Source organism: Anabrus simplex, chromosome 1 (genome assembly GCF_040414725.1).
Source record: "Anabrus simplex isolate iqAnaSimp1 chromosome 1, ASM4041472v1, whole genome shotgun sequence".
NCBI lineage: Eukaryota > Metazoa > Arthropoda > Insecta > Orthoptera > Tettigoniidae > Anabrus > Anabrus simplex.
The window spans coordinates 730,128,146-730,156,116 of NC_090265.1; the positions used below are offsets into that span (position 1 = coordinate 730,128,146).

At 43.4% G+C, this 27,971-nt stretch overlaps 1 protein-coding gene across 4 annotated transcripts in view; it reads left to right on the forward strand.

Moving 5' to 3' along the window:
* Positions 1-27,971, forward strand: part of LOC136857438 (chitooligosaccharidolytic beta-N-acetylglucosaminidase) — a 146,584-nt gene that overhangs the window by 56,861 nt on the left and 61,752 nt on the right. The window contains exon 1 of one of the 4 annotated variants that reach the window (XM_068227528.1): positions 20,004-20,078. The exons of the other annotated variants lie outside the window; for them this stretch is intronic. The gene's annotated coding sequence lies outside the window, so the exon portion shown is untranslated. Of the gene's footprint in view, positions 1-20,003; positions 20,079-27,971 lie in introns of those variants that run through there. 4 annotated transcript variants of the gene reach the window in all.

The window sequence follows — 27,971 nt, forward strand, 5'->3', positions numbered from 1 at the left end:
TAAGTGAAGGCCTTCCCTATCCCATCGTTGCCATAAGACCTATCTGTGGCGGTGCGACGTAAAACAAAATAAAAAAACGTATCCCCAACCCAAAGTCTCACACTCCAGTACACTGTCCTTGAGGCGGTATAGGTGGGATCCCTCTCTGCGTCCGAGGGAACACCCCACCCTGGAGAGTAAATTGATAGAAAGATTATTATTATTATTATTATTATTATTATTATTATTATTATTATTATTATTATTATTATTATTATTATTATTATTATTATTATTATGCACCTGTGGACTTAGTACTGACACCTAAATTGTAATTCCACCCAAGATCACCGTTACTACATTGCCCACATTAAAGCATTTTAATTTTCCGCCAGTGAATTCAATCGGAGGACTACGGAGGTCTTCGGATGACGAGCTAAAACAACTGCTCCGCTCCGCTCCTACCGTTCCCAGCTCTACTTTCAACTCACACATAACACTATCCTCCGCCATAATAACACGCAGTTACCTACACATGGCAGATGCCGTCTACCCTCATCGGAGTGTCTGACTTACAAGGGCTGCCGCTAGAAATAGCCACGGGAAATTATTATCATACCATTGCCTGCTGTCCATCTCGAGGTCATTTTGCAGTTGCTTGTAACTTTTTATTACTCTATGCAGAATATAATAATAATAATAATAATAATAATAATAATAATAATAATAATAATAATAATAATAATAATAATAATAATAATAATAATTGTTACCGAGTTTTGGTGGTAGGTAGAGGTGTAAGAAGGCGCGGGCGTGAATGGGTCTCAAACTACGGAATCAAAGTTAATGTAAAATTTAACAAGGTTATATTTCCTTTTCCATATTAAGTAATAACAAAGAACAGGTACTTAGTAGCCGAAACACAATTTGAAATGTACAATTACAGGGGTTACAGAGTTTGGGCTTCGAGCCCTGAGTTCACACTTCTTGAGCAACTAGCCCAACTTTCCGATATACAAATTTTAACAAAGGGGCAGAAGACCCCAATCAAACCCTGGAGCACTTGCTCCAAATTACACAGTTAAGCCTCCTCGAGGCACACAACACTCCGTTTCCAAAAGAGCCACTCGCTCTTTAATTTAAGCCTCTCCCAGGCCACACCAAACTCCACCTTCAAGTTGTCCTCAACGGACATAAACACAGGGGTAAAATACCCAATCTACTGAGGTCTATTAAATGAAAAGCAGGTTAATTAAATGACCTCTAAAACAATTTGAGAGGAGACGAACTTGCACTCCTAATACACTTTGTTTTTTTAGACCTACTTTGGCTCTTAGGCCACTGATGCAAGGGCTAATCCCATACTACAGAGGTGACTTAGAAAAGAACAATTTGTTTTACGTTATCGAAGAATAGGTTGAGAAAAAATAAGTTCACCTCAAAACATTATGAGTGGGAGCTCGAGAGGGTTAGCACTCTCTATCCCAGTATGTAGCTTTACAAGAGAATAGAAGAAAAGAGTAGTTACATTTTAGGAAAAGGTTACATGGTAGAACGCTTCGCACCCGCCCCGAGAGTTAAACTGCTGAGCAAGAAAAGAAAGAATTTATTAATCGGCCATTACCTTATTGTTGACCGCTGCCGAAGAAAGAGGCGCTTCCCGCCTCCTGCGATGTACTTAACACACTGAAAGATGGAACAGAAGTGGCCCGGAGACCCTAAAATCAGCAGTTTATATCCTCTCGCGGAAGGTTCTAGGCGTCAGGGGAAAGAAAACACCCTCCCTCAACGTTTTTATTGGATAGGACCCCGCAACCGATACAAGTTGGGGGAAGATACACCAGATTGGTCAGAAATTAATAGAAGAATTTCGGGATTGGATACATTCATAACAAGGGGAAGAAAGGGGTAAATATTGCCAACTTAAACAATGACTGAAAGAAATTTAACAAAGAACAAACTCTTGAAATAAAAATTTCTCCAACAAAATAGTTCTTTGACTCCGCACTAGGTTGCACTATTGTAGATCTTCAGTAGTGTCCTCTAGAAGAGAAAGTTTACACTTCTTACTTCAGGCGAAACAAAAACACATCAAAAATGACACAGTTCAAAAACTCAAAATTTTCCACGTGGTGACATCTTCTGAGAAGGTAAAGAATTAACAGCGTAGATAAAGTTCAGCCCTCCTCCAGCAGGGGAGTTTCAACTGGCGCACATTTTAAATTAGCGGAGTGGAGGTGTACCGCCCGGTACAGACCTCCCCCCCCCAAAAGTTCCTCCAGGGATGACACATGAAGTCAGTTTGAAACAAGTTCCAAGTTATGATGTGAATATGAAGATAGATTGCAGAAGCATTTATGAGATTTTCTAAATTTAGTTTGTTTCAGTTTCAAAATTTTGTTGTTGCGGATGAAGTAAATTCTTTATATTTGTAGAAGTTGAATTTCTGAAGATAACTTTTAATACTTAAAAGCGAAGGAAAATTTTGCAATGTCCACCAAATATTGCTGTTGAATTCCCATGAAACGGTATTAAGGTTGAACAGGAATGTCTATGTAGTTGATGTAGGCTAAGTTGGATGGCCAGACCGGCCGTTGCAGCTTGCGTCCAAAGGGAGGCCGCTCGGACCCCTCAAGTACCCTGAGATACCGCTCGCCCGCACTATGAGGGGAGCAGAGGTGTTGAAGCACGCCGCGCCCGCGGTGAACATATACAGGCTGCGGGCAAGTAGCAGGTCGTGCGCCGCACATCAGCCTTGGCCGGGAGGAGAGCTCCGGCTCGCCGTGCACATGTCGTCCTCGCTGGAGAGGAGGGGGCCCATCCCCCGCCCCAGTTGCTGCACGGCGCCGCGCGGCTGCGGGGGCACTGAAACATTAAAGCTAGGCGGCAGAATTGTGTTGGACCATCATGTATCTTTTGAGGGCACAGGCATGTAGAGAGATTGAGGGGCCAGCGGCGTGGAGATATCCATGGCATTTCATCTAAGCCAGCCACTGTGTGTAGTGGAGCAGGAGACGGGAGCGTGGTAATGGCCGTGACAAGGACAGGATGGCAGATTAACAATCGGGGGAGGTTTACAAGAAATGCTTACATATAAAATAAAATAGAAGGAGCAGAATGCCTTAAGAGTGGAACTCAAAAAAAATATAACCCTCATATTCCTTTCAAATTATATGAAGCAAGTTGACACAAAATTTACACTGGTTTCACCTGTGACAGGTGAACCCTAAATATCCTCTCGGTGGCTGGATTGCTTACTAACAACGTAACCGGCGTAAGGAAATCAAGAATAATGCATGGCCCATGAAATCTGGGAGCAAGCTTGCCCGCGGGAACAAAATTCTTGACCATCACCTGGTCACCTACCTTCAAAGTGGTGGGTCTCCGTCCACGATCATACTTTTCTCTAACCTTTTCATGAGACACTTTAAGATTGGCTTTAGCCTTCTTCCAAAGATCTTTGATATTGTCCGAATCTATTGTCTCGGGTAGAATGTCACTCAGAGACCAGAGGTTAGAGAGCGGCGTGTTGGGAACAAACTTGAACATCAAAGAAGCTGGAGTGAACTTATGAGATTCACGAACCGCCGAATTCAAAGCAAAAGCTAACCAATGCAGGGACGTGTCCCACCTGGAAGGATCTTCATGATGATAGGCGATAAGTGCGGACCTGAGATTACGATTAACCCGTTCAGCCAGAGATGGTTGAGGGTAATAAGCAGAAGTGGTTACATGAGAGATGGACAAGTCAAAACAGAATTTACGAAAAAGATTTGATGTGAACGCCTTAGCATTATCAGATACAATATATTGGCACGGACAAAAAGAAGCAAAAATAGAATTTAGACAGGTAATGGTGGACTGAGCGGTAGCCAGCTTAGTCGGAAATAACCAAGAAAATCTGGTAAAACCATCTACACATACAAAGATGAATTTGTTGGCATTTCCCTTCGACTGGGGGAAGGGTCCTACATAATCAATATACAGGCGTTCCATGGGGCGCGACGCTTGATGAGAAGACAAAAGGCCTACTTTAGTGGACATGGTGGGTTTACTAATCAAACAAGATTTACAAGCTTTTACAAGTTCCCGAATTTCACCGTCCATACCTTTCCAGATGAACATTTCACGAATCTTTTCACGAGTTTTAAAGATTCCAAGATGCCCCCCCAATGGGGTCTCATGATAGTATTTGAAGATCATAGGCACCAGAACAGCTGGAACAACAACTTTCATCATCTTATCATGCCTCGAAGGGCAACATAAAACACCATTCCTCAGAACATAAGGGACAACATGTTCCCCAGAAGAAAGGGTTTCCATTATCGGAGCCAGCGTCGGATCTTCACGTTGGTATTTCTCAATATCCCTAAACAGCATGGGAGCATCTGTTAAGATGGCATTAACACCAGATAGTATGGACTCGGGAGGTGATGAACTGTTGACCGGTTCCTGGGTCTCGACGTCGTTAGAAAACATACGGCTGAGTCCATCAGCAACAACATTTTCGGTACCTCTGATATGCCTGACATCAAATTGGAAGGCAGAAATACGGATGGCCCAACGAGCTATACGACCAGTACGACGCGGCCTACCTAAGACCCAGCTTAAGGCTTGATTATCTGTCTCCAGGTCGAATTTAACATGTTCCAGATAGAGACGGAACTTCTCTAAGGCGAATAAGACTGCCAAACCTTCGAGCTCATAGATGGAATACTTGGCTTCTTGAGCCGACAAAGTCCTAGATGCATAGGCGATGGGGCGCCTCCCTAGTTCAGTCTCTTGAAGAAGGACTGCCGCTACCGCTGACGACGACGCGTCGGTTTGGACGATGAATTTCTTCGAGAAATCAGGCATAGCAAGTACAGGGGCATTACAAAGAGCTAATTTAAGGTCTTCAAAAGCGGCTTGTTGAGAAGGTCCCCACTCGAATTTGATGCCTTTCCTACGAAGATGGTTTAAGGGCGCCGCTCTATTAGCGAAGTTAGGAATAACCTGAAGAAATTCACCATACCAATGAACTTGGCGATACCTTTAATGTCCTTGGGAGGTTTGAAATCACGGATAGCCTGGGTTCTAGAATGATCGACTGCTACACCATCAGGTGACACAATATGCCCTAGGAAGGACATAGAGGGCTTAGCGAAGGCAACCTTGGACAACTTAACAGTTAACCCAGCCTTACGAAGGCGATCGAGAACCTCTCGCAGATGATCTAGATGTTCTTCAAAAGTCTCTGAAAATACGACGACATCATCTAAGTAGTGATATAAGTACTCGAATTTGATGTCGGAGAAGACCCTATCTAGCAGCCTAGTGAGTACAGCTGCTCCCGTAGGGAGCCCGAAAGGCACGCGGTTGTATTCGTATAAATTCCAGTCCGTGGCAAACGCTGTAAGATGTTTAGACTCTTCGGCAAGGGGAATTTGATTATAGGCCTGATTTAAGTCCAAGATGGTGAAGAACTTGGCCTTACGAAACCATGAAAAACAAGAATGAAGGTCAGGAAGGGGCACAGATTGCAACACCACCTTCCGATTGAGAGCCCTGTAATCAATGACAGGCCTGAAGCCTCCTTGGGGTTTCGGGACTAGAAAAATAGGCGATGAATACGCCGACTTAGAGAGCCTAATAATACCATCCTTCAACATCTGATCGATAATTTCTTTCAGAGCCTTCATTTTAGGTGGAGATAGCCTATAAGGTGGAAAACGGACAGGAATCGAATCCGTGACCTCAATTTTGTATTCAATAAGGTCAGTAACACCAAGAGTATCAGAGAACACCTCGGGAAACGACTGACACAGTTTGCGAATACTATCAGCCTGCTCCTCAGGTAGATGTTTAAGGTCTAACAACATCTCATCCTGGGTAGGCGAAATAGAAGAACATGACACAGAATTACACTTTAATAGTGGGATTTTACAACTAGAAGCAAATTTGAATGTGCACGACCTAGACTTGAGATCGAGCACAAGACCAGTGTGAGAAATAAAGTCAGCACCCAATATAACGGGGCAAGACAATTGCTTGGCCACAAACAATTTAACTTTCCATGTAAACTTAAAAACACGAATTTTGACCAGTAAGGAACCTAGAATTTCTAATGGAGATGAATTAGCCGAAACGTATTGAACAGGAGAAGAGACATAGTCAGGAAGTTTACAAACCGATTTCAATTTAGAATACCATTCAGCCGAAAGAATCGAACAAACACTGCCTGAATCTAAGAGAGCTGTTATAGGCTCGTTATTTAACTCAATCTTAAGAAAAGGAACAGGTGCGGGGGTATCCGCCGCAATCCTAAGACATTCTTTAGGGCATTCAAAAGATGAACTTGAAGGCTGATCGTTCTCTGCATTTACAATCTGTTTACTAGGGGCTGAGTCTCGGGAAGATGGATTAGTCGACTCAGCCGAAGCCACTAGTCACTTTTTATTATTGGCATAGTTGGAATTTGCACCGGAAGTTGAGCAGGAGGGGGTGCTATTTGAGTTTGGGCAATTCTTGGCGATATGTGAGAAGGCCCCACATTTAAAACAGCCTTGTGCTGAACCAGCTCCATTATTTGCCCTACTACTTTTCACCAATGGACATTTATTGCGAAGATGGTCAGGCGACCCGCAAGCATAACATTTACGGGGTGTGACTGGTCGGCGAGGTGGAGGCCGAGTGTTACTAAAGGAAGGCGGGGGTTCTTTCGCTACACGCAAAGAATCGGCGTATCTAACTCCTTCCGCTGAGACGGCCAACGCTTCAAGTTCAGAGAAAGTTTGCGGGCACGCCGCAAAACACAAGTATGACCTATAAGATGGTGAAATGCCTTCCACAATAGCTTGTACAATTTGATCCTCAGGGAAGTGAAGAGCAAACACCCTGGTATAAAACTTAATGTCTTGTATGAAATCAGCCAAGTTTTCATCCAACCTCTGTACACGATAATAGTACTTTTGAATCAGAGATGACCTCGCGCGGGCGGGAATAAAATTTGCAAGCAAGTGTGCATGAAAATCTTCAATAGATGACTGTTCGGCTATGGCTCTTACTATTTTGTCAGAGAGAATGCCAGTTGCATAGGGATAGATGATTTGCAAAATTTGACATGGAGAAAGAGAAAACACGAGGGCATGATCCTGAAATTCCACTAGAAATCTTAAAAATGAAATTACATCACTGGTGGTATTAACCGAAAACTTAGAGATACCTCTGAGCAACATTGCCAATGGATGAGGCAAGCTGCTAAACCCGGGTGACATAGTAGGTAAAGGTTTAAGTGGCAAAGAAGTCAATTCAGAACGGATGTTACTCAATGATGCACGACGTTCAGATTCGTTGTCCAATGGGGCAGGGATAGTTTGAGCAGCAACGGTTATCCTATTAACTTCTCCCTTGGGAGGCGCTTCCTCACTACCTGCATTCACTATGGTGGGTTGATCAGATTTGGGAGGAACTTCCCCAGTTAACAATTGAGTGACCGTACTAGATAATTCGGAAATATTTTCCAGGAGCGTACTAGCTTCCTTCCTCTGAACGTCATTCAATTTTAGAGACAACAGATCGTTAACCCTATTCGAAAAATGATATAGCCTGCCTTGCACACGCTTAATTTGATTCGGAGACGGATCATTTTCATAAAAAAAACTAACTACAGAAGCTAGCCCAGTAATATTCTCCGTGATCGTGGAAAGAGAGTCGTCAATTTCTTTCTCTCCCAAATTGGGGATGGAAATGGGCAAATCAAGGGACTCTCTAAGCTTGTTAGTGTCTACTGCAACCGTGCCTCCAGATTGCACATTTCTGATAGTTAATTCATAGATCAACTCCTCCTTGCGCAAATAGTTAAGAAGGAGAACATCGCGAGGGCCGGGCATGATGACAGAACAATTTGGAAAAAATCAAAAAATTCCAGCAACTGAGAAAATGGTTAGAGTTCGGAACAAACAATGTTTAGCCGTCAAAAGGGGCTAAATTGAGACCCATTCAACCACGCTCTGCTACCACTTGTTACCGAGTTTTGGTGGTAGGTAGAGGTGTAAGAAGGTGCGGGCGTGAATGGGTCTCAAACTACGGAATCAAAGTTAATGTAAAATTTAACAAGGTTATATTTCCTTTTCCATATTAAGTAATAACAAAGAACAGGTACTTAGTAGCCGAAACACAATTTGAAATGTACAATTACAGGGGTTACAGAGTTTGGGCTTCGAGCCCTGAGTTCACACTTCTTGAGCAACTAGCCCAACTTTCCGATATACAAATTTTAACAAAGGGGCAGAAGACCCCAATCAAACCCTGGAGCACTTGCTCCAAATTACACAGTTAAGCCTCCTCGAGGCACACAACACTCCGTTTCCAAAAGAGCCACTCGCTCTTTAATTTAAGCCTCTCCCAGGCCACACCAAACTCCACCTTCAAGTTGTCCTCAACGGACATAAACACAGGGGTAAAATACCCAATCTACTGAGGTCTATTAAATGAAAAGCAGGTTAATTAAATGACCTCTAAAACAATTTGAGAGGAGGCGAACTTGCACTCCTAATACACTTTGTTTTTTTAGACCTACTTTGGCTCTTAGGCCACTGACGCAAGGGCTAATCCCATACTACAGAGGTGACTTAGAAAAGAACAATTTGTTTTACGTTATCGAAGAATAGGTTGAGAAAAAATAAGTTCACCTCAAAACATTATGAGTGGGAGCTCGAGAGGGTTAGCACTCTCTATCCCAGTATGTAGCTTTACAAGAGAATAGAAGAAAAGAGTAGTTACATTTTAGGAAAAGGTTACATGGTAGAACGCTTCGCACCCGCCCCGAGAGTTAAACTGCTGAGCAAGAAAAGAAAGAATTTATTAATCGGCCATTACCTTATTGTTGACCGCTGCCGAAGAAAGAGGCGCTTCCCGCCTCCTGCGATGTACTTAACACACTGAAAGATGGAACAGAAGTGGCCCGGAGACCCTAAAATCAGCAGTTTATATCCTCTCGCGGAAGGTTCTAGGCGTCAGGGGAAAGAAAACACCCTCCCTCAACGTTTTTATTGGATAGGACCCCGCAACCGATACAAGTTGGGGGAAGATACACCAGATTGGTCAGAAATTAATAGAAGAATTTCGGGATTGGATACATTCATAACAAGGGGAAGAAAGGGGTAAATATTGCCAACTTAAACAATGACTGAAAGAAATTTAACAAAGAACAAACTCTTGAAATAAAAATTTCTCCAACAAAATAGTTCTTTGACTCCGCACTAGGTTGCACTATTGTAGATCTTCAGTAGTGTCCTCTAGAAGAGAAAGTTTACACTTCTTACTTCAGGCGAAACAAAAACACATCAAAAATGACACAGTTCAAAAACTCAAAATTTTCCACGTGGTGACATCTTCTGAGAAGGTAAAGAATTAACAGCGTAGATAAAGTTCAGCCCTCCTCCAGCAGGGGAGTTTCAACTGGCGCACATTTTAAATTAGCGGAGTGGAGGTGTACCGCCCGGTACAATAATAATAATAATAATAATAATAATAATAATAATAATAATAATAATAATAATAATAATAATAATAATAATAATAATAATAATAATAATAATAATAATAATAATTTAGTCAAGTAGGATATGCATACTTGTATGTTACGTATAATTCCTATTCTCCTGACTGGCGAATTCTTTGATCTTCTGCTTCAGCAGTGTTAATGTTAAGACGGTCAGAATGTTGCTGAATGCGTCTCGCTCGTGAAGAACTGACGTTCACTTAGGTTAACTTCACTACTTACGGAAACTATAGATGTAATGGTTTGGACATGCACCTGGGGAGTCATTTTCTTCTTGTGAACTGCAAACTTAATTGGACCGCTTTTGTGAATGAATGGAATATTCTAGATTGATTTTGGTTCACAATAATATGGCAGGCTTCTTTGGAAGCTCTTTTCATATCCATTGAAATTAAAGCGAAGGTAACTCTTTCACTTCTTTTCAAATGTGGTTGTGAATCGAATCCCATGAGGTCATACACCGTTCATTGCCTTCTGCTTGCATCCGCTCACACATGGAGGTGGAGGGCGTGCCCAATATGGGCTGGCTATATCGTCAAGCAAACATGCACTGTAGAAATACACACCGCCTGCTTGATCTGCAATCCAATGGCTGCATATCGAGCAGGCAGTGGAAATACATCAGTCTAATTCTGGAAAGTGTTCGTACGTGTTTAAAATACAATTGCACTCGGCCATACCTGCTTGTTTACGTCCGGTGCTCTGACGCCAGGTACAGTGGTGCGCTAAATCTACGATTGCTCAGTCGTTGACTGTACTAGCCTAACTGGCTAATATCGACTTTCGTGACGTTGCCAAAGAAACCATCCGCGAAGAAACGTGAGGATTTCCGAACCATCAGCATGAAAAGCCATGTGTTGAAAAGAGCACACATGCCAGAATTTATAGTCCTCTCCGTGTAAGGACGTACCCTAAGGGTGCAACCTTACCCTTTCTCCCCTGTAATATTAAGATATTGATTTATGGTTACTTTTCTTGCTGTTGGGTCTTTTTCAGTGTCGGTAACCATACAGTTTAGGGACCCTACTTGCCGATACGACGTCTTACATTTACCGTTAATCTGGCACGTTGGCAACGTTCAATCACTGCTCTAGCGTGAAGTGCGTGTTGCCACCGCATCGCCGTTAAAGTCACTAGTGATACATTTGCGAGAATATTTAAAGCATATTTTCTTTTTCTGTGGGATTGTAAATCTATTTGGCTAATACCAGGTAAGTAGGATTGTGGCATGTTCGGATAATGCATTTAATAACATAGTTTGTGTGAAATGATGAAAGTGTTCAAATACGTCAGTCTCATGTCTAGATCTACCGGCACATGAAATAACTCTTGCGGGACGAAATTTTGGCAGTAGAACTTATAACATTATTATTTTCAAATCCGCAGTGAACTTGAAAGATGACCTAAATTCCGTTCACGGAGCTTGGCACATTAGTATTCCTGTATGTTTCCTGATAAGCTTGAAGATATAACCAACCTGCAGGCTGAAAATATGCCCAATAATCTCTCTCCTTACTGGTTACCGGTATTGAAGAGAGAAGGAAATATTCGCGCAAAAGAAAGGGAAGTCATTGGATGTCTGGAACTTTCGAAAATCACACTGCAAAGACTTATTAAATAAATTGCATCGTTTAACACGCCCCTCTTTTCAAGAATATGGTTATAGTACGCCTACTGTATATCAAAATAAAGGCAGATAATTTAAGTGAGAAAGTGTGTTTATTTCCTTAATTCCTCATTGAGGAGATATTCATAATTATCTTGATTTATTTCATCTTATCTTTTATCATTTACTAGGGTAGGGAAACATTCATTATCGGTGTTTACATTGAGGTTAGTTTGTTATGGTTATGTCTGATGATTTTAATATGTAACCAGGCAGGTTGGCAGCAGTGATCAGCCATTACAAAAAAGAGAAAAGAAGAGCATCGGGCGGCGATATTTACTTTCTGGGGTATTTCCTTACGTGGCGATTACTATATAAGAAGTGTGAAGTACACAGAGGTGAAAAGCAATATTAGGATTCTGCAATTTCCTAGGCATCCGCGAGGACCGTTTCGCATTGCAAGTAGGCTACTCGTTCAAGGATCCAGGGACATGAGCTGTGACGTATTCTTGCGTTTCGTCGATTACACCAACGAAGTTGATCGCTGTCAGCACTCGAAGAGAAGGTGTGGATGAAAAAGAAAAGAAACTTTTCCCTTTGCGAAAAGCTAATGATCGTGAATATGTCTTTCAATACATGAAACAGATATCGATAACGAGCAATTTATTTGCATCATTTCACAGAGCGTTTTTGGCGACCAAGGCCTACGCTAACGATAATAATAATAATAATAATCGTATGGCCTCAGCTACCGTTTGCAGACATTTCGATTTGACGCCATCTGGCTGTCTGCTCGTCAATTTCGACGTTCCGGTTTACTCTGTCTGCCATCTAGCGGACCTAGAGTAAACCGGATCTCTCTTGGCCGTCTATGGCTGAGATTTAATTAATTTTGTCGGGTAAATACCAAATGTATCACCAGAGATCTTTTACATGCCGACATCATACGACATGGAGTGTCGAATGGATTATTTTTCCGCCCTTCAAAAATCCGACTACCTCTGCCGGGTTTGAACCCGCTATCTTGGGATCCGGAGGCCGACACTCTACCACTGATCCACAGAGGCAGCTTACGCTAACGATGAATGTGACGTCACTGACGGTGCACTTCCTATTTCAACACACTTTACTTATACAAATCCACAGCCACAGCACCTTTGGCAACCAAGGCCTACGGTAAAGATTAATGTGACGTCACTGACAGTGCACTTCCTATTTCAACACACTCTATTTATAAAAATCCACAGCCACAGCATCTTTGGCGACTAAGGCCTACGATATGGACTAATGTGACATCACTGACGGTACGCTTTCTATTTCAACACACACTATCTATACAAATTCACGGCCGCAGCATCTTTGGTGACCAAGGCCTACGGTAAGGACTAATGTGACGTCACTAACGGTACGCTTGACATTTCAACACACGCTATTTATAGAAATCAACGGGAGGTAGCGTTGCTCACGTCCGTAGGTTTAACCTCTAATTGCCCTACATGTGCCTCCTGGGTGGTGCTAACTGAGCAACAGCGAAAACAGGCAGCCAGACTATCCACAGGATCTCCTGGCAATGACATATTTTCGACAAAATAATAGAAACAGTTCTTCTCAGAACTCATTAACGAGAAACATTGGTCCATCTATTAGACTCCTACAACTGAATGTCGAGAGCATTAACAAGGCAAAGTGTGACTGTCGAAATTCCTGTTGGACAATAACATCGACATTGTCGCCATTCAGGAAACTCATGTGTCCAACGAAGAAGCATTCCGAAGCAGAGGTCGAATTCCTGGATATACTGCTCTTGGTGCAACTTATCACTAGGTATATGGTATTGTTACGTATGTTCGGAGCAACCTAAACGAGGCTTCACAAATTTCTGTTAATGTGAAAGAAGATATACATACGGTTGTCATACAAGTGCATGATATCACAAAAACAAATGTTTATAAGCCACCTAAGACACCCTGGCCCGATTTTGACTTACAAACTGCAGAACATCCTGCAATTTATATAGGTGTCATTGCCAGGAGATCTTGTGGATAGTCTGGCTGCCTGTTTTCGCTGTTGCTCAGTTAGCACCACCCAGGAGGCACATGTAGGGCAATTAGAGTCACCTATATAAATTGCAGGATGTTCTGCAGTTTGTAATTATATAGTCACCATGAATTTTGGAAATACTCTGACAATGATGAAAATGGAAGTATGCTTGCAGAATGGGCTGAAGTTAACAATCTTCATCTAGTGTTCGATGCCAAAGATCAAGGTACTTTCAGGTCAACTGCTTGGGGCAAGGATTCTAATCCTGACTTATGTTTATTTACCTGAAATGAAAGAGGTTTCCCGATCAGTGCCACAGGAAAAGTGATAGATGCCTTTCCCCACACCCAGCACAGACCTGTAATAATACAAATTGGTTACACGGTCCCTGTCATACGATCAACTCCAAATGCTCAATGGAACTTCCAGAACACTGATTGGGCAAAGTTTTCAAAGGGACTGGGTAAGTGCATTCGCTGGATCCCCCCATCTCATAAGGACTACCATCGGTTCATCGGTGCAGTAACAACAACAGCTAAAACGTGTATGCCAAGAGGATATCTAAAAGAATATATCCCAGGATGGAGTGATTAAAGTGAAACACTGTACCAACAATTCCAGCAAAGTAGTGACCAAGAGATAGCTACAGAACTTTTGACCAGCTTAGACTTATCTCAAAGGTAGAGATGGACAGACACAGTTGAAAGTATGGACTTTACCCACTCAAGCAGGGAAGCATGGAGCCTTCTGAGGAGATTGGGAGGAAGTGGATCAGTATGCAGAAAATCTTCAAGAGTAACACTTGACCAAGCTGCTTCCCACATCATTACCACATCAAGAGTGCCTCCTGACAAGAAACACAGCAAACATATTAGACGACAGCTTCGTGATTTAAAAAAGACGACATCTTCCTCATCTGAATATGCACGTCGCTTCACAGTTTTAGACATTGATATGGGACTGAAAGACCTCAAACCTTTTAAGTCACCTGGTTTCGATGGCATCCACCCAGAATTTCTGATTCATTTGGGAGGATATGCTAAGAAATTGTTGGCAGAGTTCTTTACTGACATCCTGCTGACTGGTCAACTTCCATTGGAGTTCAAGAAGGCAAAGATAATTTCTATTCTGAAACCTGGCAAACACAGCAACAAGGTAGAAAGCTATTGACCCATCGCAAGTCTTAGCTGCTGCTACAAACTTTTTGAAAGGTTGATATATAACAGAATAAGTAGCGCAATCCTAGAGCATATTCCAGTTGAACAGGCAGGCTTCAGATCAGGAAGTAGCTGCTGTGACCAAGTATTGTCTCTTACATCCTTCATTGAGGCAGGATATCAAATGAAGCTGAAAACATCTGTAGCATTTGTTAACCTTACTGCTGCCTTTGACACTGTATGGAGGGAAGGCCTTATCTACAAATTTCTTCGTATCGTACTATGCAGAACGATGGTTTAACTGATTAACAACAAGTGATCGGAAGTTCAAAGTAATCACTGGAAGCAAGATAAGCAAGGAGAGGAAGCTAAACAACGGATTGCCCCAAGGATCAGTTCTCTCGCCATTATTGTTCAACTTATATCTCTCTAACGTTCCTGACACTTCATCCAGAAAATTATGCTATGCTAACGACTTGCCTGTAGCTGCACAAGATCAGGTAATGGAGACGACTGAAGAGATTCTGACCAAAGACCTGTCTTTACTGGTAAACACTTCAAAATCTGGTGACTTCAACCCAGTGTGAGTAAAACAGAAGTGTCTTGCTTTCATTTAAATAATCGTTTGGCGAACGCGAAACTAAATGTTTCAGAGGGAGAATTCTTCGTCATAACTGGAACCCAAAATACCTTGGTGTCATCTTGGACCGTACACTATCCTTCAAACAACACCTCCTGAACTTAGCACAAAAGTTGAAGTCTCGAAATAACATCCTTCATAGACTGTGTGGAACTACCTGGGGATCTTCAGCAACCACTTTGCGATCTTCAGCCTTGGGTTTGGTGTGTTCAAGTGCCGAGTATTGTGCACTTGTTTGGATGAACAGTCACCATACAAGGCTTGTTGACACCCAGCTTAATACCACAATGCGCATCATATCTGGCGCAATCACATCTACTCCAGTTCATTGGCTTCCACTGCTAACTGGTATAATGCCATCTGATCTACGCCGATCTAATGCCCAATTCCACAAGATCTCGAGAAATCCTAGCCTACCCGTGAATAGTGACCTACCACTTCTGAAACATAATAGACTAAAATCACGCCATCCAACTCTGCGTGATGCTGCTAACATGGATGCTAAGGATTTTAAATATCTTGATGAGTGGAAAAGTAGATGGGAAACAGCAACTGATGTGCGCCTTCATACCTTCTTCTCAGGTCCCAGACTTCCAAGTGGATCTCACCTACCACACAAGACCTAGACTGCCCTGAATAGAACCAGAACACGATATGGCCAGTGCAGAGCCGCTCTCCATAAGTGGAAAAAACTACCTAATCCGGACTATGACTGCGGAGCTCCACACCAGACTATTCAACATATCGTCAGGGAATGTAAGATTCGAGCCTATCACGGTGATGAAGATGACTTCCTGCTGGTATCTCCAGATGCTGTGCGTTGGATTGAAAAACTTGATATTCAAATGTGAAGCACAAATTACTTTGTTTCTCAGCTGTAAATATGCATATATATACACTAGCTGATGTACCCGTGCTTCGCTACGGGATTCTACATTGTATACAGAATTCCGCGTTGGTAGTGTACACGTTGTGAGCAAGACTGTATTAAATTGCATAGCTCTTAACGTTACCCTAGAAACGCGACGGGGAAATCACCAAACGTCTTTTCTCATGTGAAGACTGGGTTAGGGAAAATTCATTGTAATGGTAGGCCCGCTTGCCTACTATCAGTCACAATCAGGTTGGGGAATTTCATTATAATAGCAAACACTCATTCCCCACCTGCATGTTTACATCCTCAGAAAGAATGTCTTAGTGGTTCTCCCAACTGAAATGAACATAGGTCATTATGCCATTACAATGACGTCAGTAGGAATGGCGCGAGTAAAAGCAATGCCTTCATATGAAATACTTGATCAAATTAAAAACCACACATTTTCTCACTTTTAACGAACAGTACTACGCTGCTGATCTAAGTCCAAAGCTCCAGAGCTGGAATGACCAGGCCGCAGACAGCCGTGATCCGTGAACACTCTTCGTCTTTTTTTTCGGGGGGGGGGTCGAATAGTGGAGAGTCCCAGGGTAACTATGCCCTTTTACTAATCGGTTTCCTGTGAGTACCCGATGAGTCAGAAAATCTCAATTCACTACACTGGCGGCGGAAAAATCTGACTTGGGAACAAATTTTTCCTCCAAGCCAGAGGAGAAACACACTCTTCACTGCTAATCTATATATACACTGACTGACAAAGCAAATGCAACACCAAGAAGGAGTGGTCAGAACTTTATGCCAATTGCAGGGTAGACTGACGTCACTGAGGTATGCTCATGATGTGAAATGCGCCGCTGTGCTGCGCACGTAGCGAACGATAAATGGGACACGGCGTTGGCGAATGGCCCACTTCGTACCGTGATTTCCCAGCCGACAGTCATTGTAGAACGTGTTGTCGTGTGCCACAGGACACGTGTATAGCTAAGAATGCCAGGCCGCCGTCAACGGAGGCATTTCCAGCAGACAGACGACTTTACGAGGGGTATGGTGATCGGGCTGAGAAGGGCAGGTTGGTCGCTTCGTCAAATCGCAGCCGATACCCATAGGGATGTGTCCACGGTGCAGCGCCTGTGGCGAAGATGGTTGGCGCAGGGACATGTGGCACGTGCGAGGGGTCCAGGCGCAGCCCGAGTGACGTCAGCACGCGAGGATCGGCGCATCCGCCGCCGAGCGGTGGCTGCCCCGCACGCCACGTCAACCGCCATTCTTCAGCATGTGCAAGACACCCTGGCTGTTCCAATATCGACCAGAACAATTTCCCGTCGATTGGTTGAAGGAGGCCTGCACTCCCGGCGTCCGCTCAGAAGACTACCATTGACTCCACAGCATAGACGTGAACGCCTGGCATGGTGCCGGGCTAGAGCGACTTGGATGAGGGAATGGCGGAACGTCGTGTTCTCCGATGAGTCACGCTTCTGTTCTGTCAGTGATAGTCACCGCAGACGAGTGTGGCGTCGGTGTGGAGAAAGGTCAAATCCGGCAGTAACTGTGGAGCGCCCTACCGCTAGACAACGCGGTATCATGGTTTGGGGCGCTATGGGGCGCTATTGCGTATGATTCCACGTCACCTCTAGTGCGTATTCAAGGTACGTTAAATGCCCACCGCTACGTGCAGCATGTGCTGCGGCCGGTGGCACTCCCGTACCTTCAGGGGCTGCCCAATGCTCTGTTTCAGCAGGATAATGCCCGCCCACACACTGCTCGCATCTCCCAACAGGCTCTACGAGGTGTACAGATGCTTCCGTGGCCAGCGTACTCTCCGGATCTCTCACCAATCGAACACGTGTGGGATCTCATTGGACGCCGTTTGCAAACTCTGCCCCAGCCTCGTACGGACGACCAACTGTGGCAAATGGTTGACAGAGAATGGAGAGCCATCCCTCAGGACACCATCCGCACTCTTATTGACTCTGTACAGTACCTCGACGTGTTTCTGCGTGCATCGCCGCTCGCGGTGGTCCTACATCCTACTGAGTCGATGCCGTGCGCATTGTGTAACCTGCATATCGGTTTGAAATAAACATCAATTATTCGTCCGTGCCGTCTCTGTTTTTTCCCCAACTTTCATCCCTTTCGAACCACTCCTTCTTGGTGTTGCATTTGCTCTGTCAGTCAGTGTATATATATATAAAACAAGAGTTTTGTCTGTACATTGCTCAGAATATGAAAAGAATGGTATTTCTGTATCGGTCATGTCCACAGTAACAAGGAAATGCAATTTTTACTTTTCCGTAATTTCTGTCTGTCTGTCTGTCTGTCTGTCTGTCTGCCTGTCTGTCTGTCTGTCCGTATGCATGTATGTATGTATGTACACGCATCACTAGAAAACGGCTGAAGAGAATTTAATAAAAAATCGGTATGCAATAATTTTATTCACGCTGATTAAAATTGTAGTTTAGGAGAAGGCCTAAAGTTTAATTATCAAATATTTATGTTTTTAGTGGTTCTATCTTAATGAAAATTAGTATGCAAAGTTAGGAAATAAGTCGCTACAATCTAGGCTATAAATAACTTTGTTCACGCTGAGTGAAATGGTAGTTTAGGGGAAGGCCAAAAATTTAATTCTTAAAAATTCACGTTATTAATGGTCAAATCTCATTGAAAATTTGTATGCAAAGTCGGAGAATGAGCCACTAAAATCTAGGCTATACATAATTTTATTCATGCTCAGTGAAATGGTAGTTTGGGGAAGGCCTAAAATTTAACTCTCAAATATTTGTATTATTAGTGGTCGTATCGATAAATACTACATAACGGAAGTTATATAGAATTAAATTTCCTACTAATTAAGTCTTATACATTTTAAAGTATCGGATATGATAACACAGATATTCATGAATTTGTATTTTTGTTCCTAAGTCCATATCAACTCCGAGCCACGAGAAAATGAGTCAACAGAATTTAATGAAAATCGGTATATAGAGACGGGGAATAAGAAACTACAGTCTAAGCTATGAAGAATTTATTCAAACTGGATTAAAATGTACAGTAGTTTAGGGGAAGGCGCCTAAAATTTAATTTTTAAATACCTATGTTATTGGTCCTATTGAAAAGTACTACATAACAAAAGTTACAGAGAATACAGTTTCCGATCATGAATATTTTATTCTGTTTTACCGTATCGACTATGATAGGAGTGGTATTTCAGAGTCGGAAGAAAACTAAATGTGAAGGCCTACAATATCGAAAGCGCATAACATTGATGAACAATAACATTACATTGACCATTGTTTTGGGCGGTGTTCTTTGTCTCTTATGCTGCCTCTCAACTCCGATAGATGGAATTAATGCTGCGTACCGAGTATAATAGCCTGACTGATTACTGGCGGAAAATAGCCGGGGAGTTAGAAAATTTTCTTCTTTAGCATGCCATTCCTCTGGTTCATACATTTTCTGATACAGCTGGTACGTAACACACCGATTCATCATAGTATTCCAGCTGTTCGATCCCCACTCTGACGCGCTGTTTTGAAAGAGCACTGTGCATACTTACGCCAGAGGCTCACTTTAGTAGTAGTAGTATGGCCTGGTCTAGAATAACAATTTAGGCCTTTTACAAATTATAGCACCACAATTCACTAAATGACTCAAAATTCAACCCTGAAAAGAGCCGTTTCTTAAGCTTCTTCCTCTTGACTTTTATTAAATTCTACATTCATTTTATTCCAAATTAGCAGTGAAGAGTGTGTTTCTCCCATGGCTTGGAGGAGAAATTTGCCTCCAAGTCAGATAGATTTTTCCGTCGCCAGTGTAGTGAATTGATATTTTCCGACTCATCGTGTAGTGCTAGGAAACAGATTAGTAATAGGGCGTGGTTTTTGCCCTGGGAGTCTCCACTATTCGACCTCTTCCCCGCCGAAAAAGAGACGAAGGGTGTTCACGGATCACGGCTGTCTGCGGCTTGGTCATCCCAGCTCTGGAACTTTGGACTGTAATATCGTGAGCTTAGACCTGTTCGTTAAAAGTGAGAAAATGAGTGGTTTTTGATTTGATCGAGTATTTCATATGAAAGCATTGCTTTTAACTGCGCCGTTCCTACTGACGTCACTTCACTGTAATATTTTTTCATTTCAGTTGGGAAAACCACTAAGACAGTCTTTCTGAGGATGTAAAAAGGCAGGTGGACAGTGAGTGTCTACCATTATAATGAAAGCTTCCCAATCTTATTGTGACTGAAGGTAAGCAAGTGGTATGCATTACAGTGAAAATTCCCTAACTCAGTCTTCATATGAGAAAAGACGTTTGGTGATTTCCCCGTCGCGTTTCTAGGGTAACGTTAAGAGCTTTGCAATTTAATACATTCTTGCTCACGACGTGTACACTACCTAAGCTAGAATTCTGTTTAAAGCAGTCTTCTCCGTACAAGCCATGAAGGCCCTGGGAGTGGTGGAAGGTAAAGGCTTCCACTATCCGTAACCTCGGCACTTGATGGGATAGAGTTGTTAGCTCTAAGCCCGGCTGCCTTTGCCCCCAGGAATTAACCTGGTACTCATTTTTGGTGTAGGATGAGTGAATCTCAGGGTCATATGCACCTCCGGAAGTGGAAGTCTCATTTCTTAAATTTCACGACTTCCTGGCGGGGATTCGAACCCACGTTCTTCCGGGCGAACCGAGCACGCCTTTACCGCATCGGCCAGGCAGTCCCCTAGAATTCTTTATGCAATGTAGAATTCCGTAGCGAAGCACGGGTACATCAGCTAGTTTGGAATAAAATGAATGTAGAATTTAATAACTTTTAAGAGGAAGAAGCTCTTCTTAATAAACGGCTCTTTCAGGGTTTAATTTTGAGTTATTTAGTGAATTGTGGTGCTATCATTTGGAATAGGCCTAAATTGTAATTATAGATCAGGTCATACTACTACTACTAAGTGAGCCCCTGCCTTAAATGTGCACACTGTTCATTCAAAACAGCGTGTCAGGGCAGGGATCGAATAGCTGGAATACTATGATGAACCAGTGTGTTACGTACCAGCAGTATCAGAAAATGTATGAACCAGAGGAATGTCATGCTAAAGAAGGAAGTTTTCTAACTCCCCAGCTATTTCACGCCAATATTCAGTCAGGCTGTTATACTCGGTACGCAGCAGTAATCCCGTCTATCGGAGTTGAGCGGCAGCATAAGAGACAAAGAACATCACAACAAACAATGGTCAATGTAATGCTATTGTTGATCAATGTTATGCCCTTTCGATATTGTAGGCCGTCACATTTAGTTTCCTTCCGACTCTGAAATACCACTCTTATCATAGTCGGTAGGTACGGTAAAAGTGAATAAAACATAAATGATCGGAAATTGTATTCTCTATAACTTTTGTTATGTAGTACTTTTCGATGGGACCAATAAAATAGGTATTTAAAAATTTAAACTTTAGACGCTTTCCCCTAAACTACAATTTCATCCAGGGTGAATACAATTGTTTATAACTTAGACTGTAGTTTCTTATTGCCCGACTCTATATACCGATTTTCATTAAATTCTGTTCACCCATTTTCTCGTGGCTCGGCGTTGATATGGACTTAGCAACAAAAATACAAATTCATAAATATTTGTGCTATCATAGCCGGTACGGTAACAATGCATGACATAAATGATCGGAAATTTAATTCTGTATAACTTAAGTTATGCTATATTTATCGATAGGAGCACTAATAATATAAATATTTGAGAGTAAAATATTAGGCCTTCCCCTAAACTACCATTTCACTCAGCATGAATACAATTATTTATAGCCTAGATTGTAGCGGCTTATCCCCCGGCTTCACATACCGATTTTCATTAAATTCTCTTCAGCTGTTTTCTCGTGATGCGTGTACATACATACATACAGACAGACAGACAGACAGACAGACAGACAGAAATTACGGGAAAGAAAAAAGTGCATTTCCTTGTTACTGTGGATATGACCGATACAGAAATACCATTCTTTTCCATTTCTGAGAAATGTACAGATAAAACTCTTATTATATATACTAAACTAATATTGTCTGTATAAGCCGTACGCTAAATAAATAATACAGAAATCAACAGCCGCAGCATCTTTGGCGACCAAGGCCTACGGCAATGACTAATGTGACGTCATTGACGATACACTTTCTACTACTAAATTGTTTTCATTCCTCCCCTGAAGGGGGATGCAGGGCCTCTTAGACGGTGACGCGGTCTCTCAGGCCGGGAGATTAGTTACGGTGAAGGAGATGTTCGGAGAAGGTGAGGGGGTTGGCGGCCTTGGCCTGTACTAGAAACTGTCCCGGAATTCGTCTTAGTGCAGGAGGAAACAATTCTCAGGACAGCCGACGTTTGGGGCCAGCCGTGAGGTCCAGCCCTGTCTCGTCTCCCGAATGCAGAGGCGTAAGAGCAACGGTAGAGGCATGGCTATCCCTCCTCTGCTCGGTTCGGTTGGCCGGTTGGCTGGTGGACCACGGACCAGCCGTGGCCACGTATGGGCCGAGATCCACTCTGCATCTACAGACGCAATTTCTATTTCAACACACACTGTTTATACAATTGCACAGCGACCAAGGTCTACGATAAGGACTAATGTGACGTCACTTCCGTCACACATTTTGTCGCGTTGCGTTATAAAATTTTCGGATGACGCCCAGGCATGAGACATAGTCATGTCAAAAGACATCCGATTTATTACCAATCTTCCGATACCAGCGCGTGCCAATACGAGTCGAAAACCAGGAGATCGAGTTAGTAGAAATAAGCAGGGGTGTCAGGCAAGGTTGCGTACTTTCCCCAACTCTGTTCAATATTTACTCCAACGATATCTTCAGAGAAGCTTTGGGTGTTCTATATGTGGGCATCCGACTCAGCGGGGCGTATCGAACAACGTATGGCACTCAGACGACATGATCCTGCTAGTCCCCAGCCTGAGGGATATGCAAGTATTGGTGGACGGAGTGAGAACTGTAAGCGAGGCTTCCGGATTGGAACTACTTGCTAAGAAGACAAAGGCCGCGCTGAGGGCAGGAATCGAAGAAATTGTGAGAATTAACAAATTTGGTAATTTAAAAAGCAGTCTCAACGCACACTGGGACCCCGATGCAGTAATCACCCCCCCCCCCCATGGCGCAACAGCCCCGCAGGGCCATGGCCTACCAACTCACTGTCAGATAACCCCTCAATTGTAATCACGTAGGCTGAGTGGACCTCGAACAAGCCCTCAGATCCAGGTAAAAATCCGTGACCTGGCCGGGAATCGAACCCGGGGCCTCCGGGTAAGAGGCAGGCACGCCACCCCTACACCGCGGGGCCGGCTTAGCAGTAATCAGAGCCCGAATAGAAATCGCCAGGTCGACACCCTCGTTAAAATGAGAACCTTGCTGTGTTCCAAAGATCTGAGCCTATCGACCAAACTGGGCATCGTTAAGTGTTAGTGTATGGCTGCCCTGTTCTGATGTACGGATAATGTGGATCTGCTGGACGGACCACATGACGAACATCGTAGTCTTGCAGCGGATCGCTCACGATAAAAAGCTGATGAAAATCGTGAAGAAACGGAAATTTAAAATATTTCGGACCCGTCATTCTCAACGCGGAGAAATGTCGAATACCCCAACTCATCATGCAAGGCAAGACATTCGCAAGAAAGAGGTCCTCGGATATTTCTCCACGCCAGTTCATTAACGATACGAGAAAGCATTGTAATAATCCCATAAGCGATACCTAAGTCAGCGCGTGTGGATAGAAAGCGTTAACGATGCTACGAAGTCAACGAAGAATGTGTTTGCTAGCTCTGTGGTGAAGCCTGTGACCGCTGCCGTAAGCCAAAGCAGTTTCCGAGTATATACTACAGAAAAGAACCGCAAATAACTAGCATGCAGGCACATTCGTGCTTATTATTATTATTATTATTATTATTATTATTATTATTATTATTATTATTATTATTCATCTGTTTACCCTCCAGGTTCGGCTTTTTTTCCCTCGGACTCAGCGAGAAATCCCACCTCTACCGCCTCAAGGGCAGTGTCCTGGAGCTTCAGACTCTTGGTCGGGGATACAACTGGGGAGAATGACCAGTACCTCGCCCAGGCGGCCTCACCTGCTATGCTGAACAGGGGCCTTGTGGAGGGATGGGAAGATTGGAAGGGATGGGCAAGGAACAGGGAAGGAAGCGGCCGTGGCCTTAAGTTAGGTACCATCCCGGCATTCGCCTGGAGGAGAAGTGGGAAACCACGGAAAACCACTTCCAGGATGGCTGAGGTGGGAATCGTACCGACCTCTACTCAGTTGACCTCCCGAGGCTGAGTGGACCCCGTTCCAGCCCTCGTACCACTTTTTTTTTCAAATTTCGTGACAGAGCCGGGAATCGAACCCGGGCCTCCGGGGGTGGCAGCTAATCACGCTAACCACTACACCACAGAGGCGGACATTATTATTATTATTATTATTATTATTATTATTATTATTATTATTATTATTATTATTATTATTATTATTACGGGGATACCGTGGTGGACAGAGGTAAAAGAAGGTGCGGGCCTGAATGGGTCTATCTAAGACAGTCAAAAGACTAACTAAAAACTTTAAAATTAGCGTTATATTTCTTTTCTAGGCTATATTTTGGTTTTTTCAAAGACAAACTTTATAATTCAGGTACAAAAGCTCATAAGATAGAGTAAAACTTCTAGAATGTCGAATAACAATTAATTAAACAATTAACAATTAAACATACATTTTCCATGAGCACTGCGGCTTCTTAAAAAAAAAAGAAAAAACAATCAGGGAGACGAACCTCTCAATTTCTTTTACAGCGTATTCAAAATATACAACGTTTCAAGACCACACCGGCCTTCCAAAGGCATCATTTAACCATCACAAGAGAAGGAGCGTCTTTGCTCTATTAAAATTTTACACTTGGAAACCTAGTTCCAGATAAGGTCCAGGCCTATCAAAGGCACAACGTACATTTTACAATTCAGAGAGTATTCACTGTCTTAGACACTCAACAGTCTAACCCAGGGCCTCTCAGAGTGCAGGTGCATGCACTACTGTGCAAGCACTGTGCACGGTGCAAAAGACGACTTCGCTTGGTTGACCAGAGTGCAGACCCCCACGCCTCGATTTGGAGAAATAGCGCTGTCTTTATCTTTCCCCACGCCTGTCTCGCTCGTTCCGCCTGTCTCCCTATTCCTCACTTGCTCCGTAGCGCTCCAAATCCAAGCCGAGTTGAGCCGAGCTTAGCCGAGTAGCCCAGAGACGAAGCGTTGGTCTGAGTTGAGCCGAATGGGACCGATGCACTGTGCACAGGAATTCTGCGCCTCAATTTGCACGCTTGAGATTTTGGGCGTTTCAGAGGCCCTGCTCTAATCTCTTAACATAAAAGAATGAAATTGAATTTTACAGGGGTATCGAATACCCATTCTACCGGGCCTTTGTGGAGAACAACAGGTTAATGTTACTGGCCCAAAATCAAAATGATATGGAGGCGGACACTTGCACTCCTTGAAATTTGCAATTAAAATATTAAAACCCGATTTAAGCTATTGGCCCGATGTTACAGAGGCTAATCCTATGCTACTGAGGTGACTAGATGGAAGAAAGTTAAGTTACAAAGGTTACAAATATGAAACGATTACAAAATCACAGTCACCTCAAAATCAAGTTGAGAGGGAATACAAGAGGGAAACGCACTCTCTATTCCCTAATTTCAGCTTAGTTCTTTTCGCCTAGTTTGAAATTTACATTAGAAGTAGATATTTACATTTTTTGGAAATTCAAGGTTACATTCTTAAAGATTGGAAACCTTCCCCTCGAGCTAGCTTTCAGAGGCTGTCACATAGTTATAAAATGGCTGCCATTACCTTAAGCTGATGGAATACTCGATGATGGGCGAAGCGCCCCCCCCCCCCCCCTCCACTCCGCCTTCTCTACTAACACACACTCAATGGACTGGACGATCAATAAGAAAACCTGGTAAAAAAAAGTGCCAGCTTTTATGCCCGAGAGGAAGGTTGTAGAGAGCTCTGGGCTGAAGCCCGACACACCCCCAATTTTCACTGGATAATTAAATAGCTACAAGACAGGTCTTATTGGCTTAAAAAAACTATGCAAAATTTTCTATTGGCCAGCCTCCAAAATTGGCGGGAAGAGATCAAAATATTGGCAGCTTTAACATACCAAAAAACAAAGAACAATCAACTCAGTGTAGTAAACCTTAAAATAAAAAAATACGTTAGAATTTCAATAGTTACTCTTCACACTAGAGGGCATAACATAAGTTGTAATAGAGACATCTGTGGACAAAAGTTCAAATTCCTTGCGCAAGTTGTTATAAGTTTTATATTAATGATGGTATTCTTCAAGGCGTTTCATTAGAATGAACGGGGTGGGTGTACCTCGCGGTTCAATTATTATTATCCTCCACCACAATTACACGCAGTTACCTACACATGGCGGATGCCGCCCACCCTCATCGGAGGGTCTGCCTTACAAGGGCTGCACTCGCCTAGAAATAGCCACACGAAATTATTATTATTATTATTATTATTATTATTATTATTATTATTATTATTATTATTATTATTATTATTACCGGTATTACTGTATAATAATTGAATTGCAATTCACTTTTATAACCTCCCTCGTATTAACCGAACCCCAATGACGCCGCAAATAAAAAAATGGTGAGATTAAATTACCGTACATGATTCTCTGTTCCCCAACCAAATTGATACAACTATTTACTCCTAGAATGCGAAGTTTGTTTGGTTTTGCTGCGTATTTTATACTAAGTATAATATATTATGATCTCTGTGAAGCTATTTTTTGTAATTTCACATTCCTTTAATTATTTTATTACGTAATACAGCTCTAAAGAAAGCAGCAATGGCGTATAGTCTACCAGTGCCATGTACTAAGCGCTCCCATCCCTCTTCGTACGTCGCATGTCCACGATTTTTTCGGCTGGGTGGCCCTCTTCTCTGCTGCAACTCAGTCGGCCCAAGAATAATTAAACGGACAGACGCCTAGTTGGCTGTCGCCTCCCCATCATCCATGGATACTCGATTCATCATTGGCGTGGACACCATTCACGCAGAATCGCCCATTCTCGATGAACTTCGAAAGTCTGGTTCACCAGTCCGTGATGTCCTCCGGCTCCTGGACCGCTCCACTAACTGCATGTCAACGCAGGTCTTGGCCTTCTTTGACAATCCAGACGACGCAGCAGCCCTCCAAACGCAGCGGAGCAACCATCAAGGGCAGGCTTCATGAAGTTCTACTTACTCCCGAGAACATCCTACAAGAACTGCGCTTTCACCCCTACGCTATTCCCACCGTTAACCCACTTCCACCTCGCACACTTCTACCTTCCCCACCGCCCCCACCTCCAATTCTTCTAAGTCACCACCCCCACTACTACTACTGCCTTCACTACTTCTGCCCTTACTGCCCCTTCTACTTCCGCCCTTTCTACCATTACTAGTCACCCCTCTCTTATCATGTCGACACTCCCCACCTCCCACCCTACTTCACTACGCAATCCTCAGCAACCCTCTGCCAACCACACGGATGACACCATCGCAGCTCAACCTGCTTCCCAAGGACAAGATGACGCCACAACTTCCGCCCAACAGCAGTCACCGTCTTTGAGTTGTGTCATCCGTGGCATTGACCCCGCTATCACCGAACGGACCATACTGGATGAACTACAACTGGGAGGCGTCCCAGCCCGTCGGGCGTTTCGCATCTTCAACGCCAACGGCCCGACCTTCATGGTTCGCCTACAACTTACCTCAGCTGCCGACGTCGACCATCTCATCACCACCGGCGTCCGTTTTCGCAGGCGAACCTACCGAGTGGAGCATTCTCGCTCCCCACCCCATACCGACCACCCTCCACCTATTGCCCCTTCTCATAGCCCCCCACCAGCCCTGCCACCCTCCCCACCACCGCAAGTCGTCAACCTACCCGCTCCACAATCGAACTGCATCCTATCGCCCCTTCCGACATTAGACCTTCTACGCCTCCTTGCCACTTCCGTCACCAATATTACCACCACCCTCTACTACCTTCTATCACAACACTACCCTACACCTTACTCCCACTTCATACCGAACCC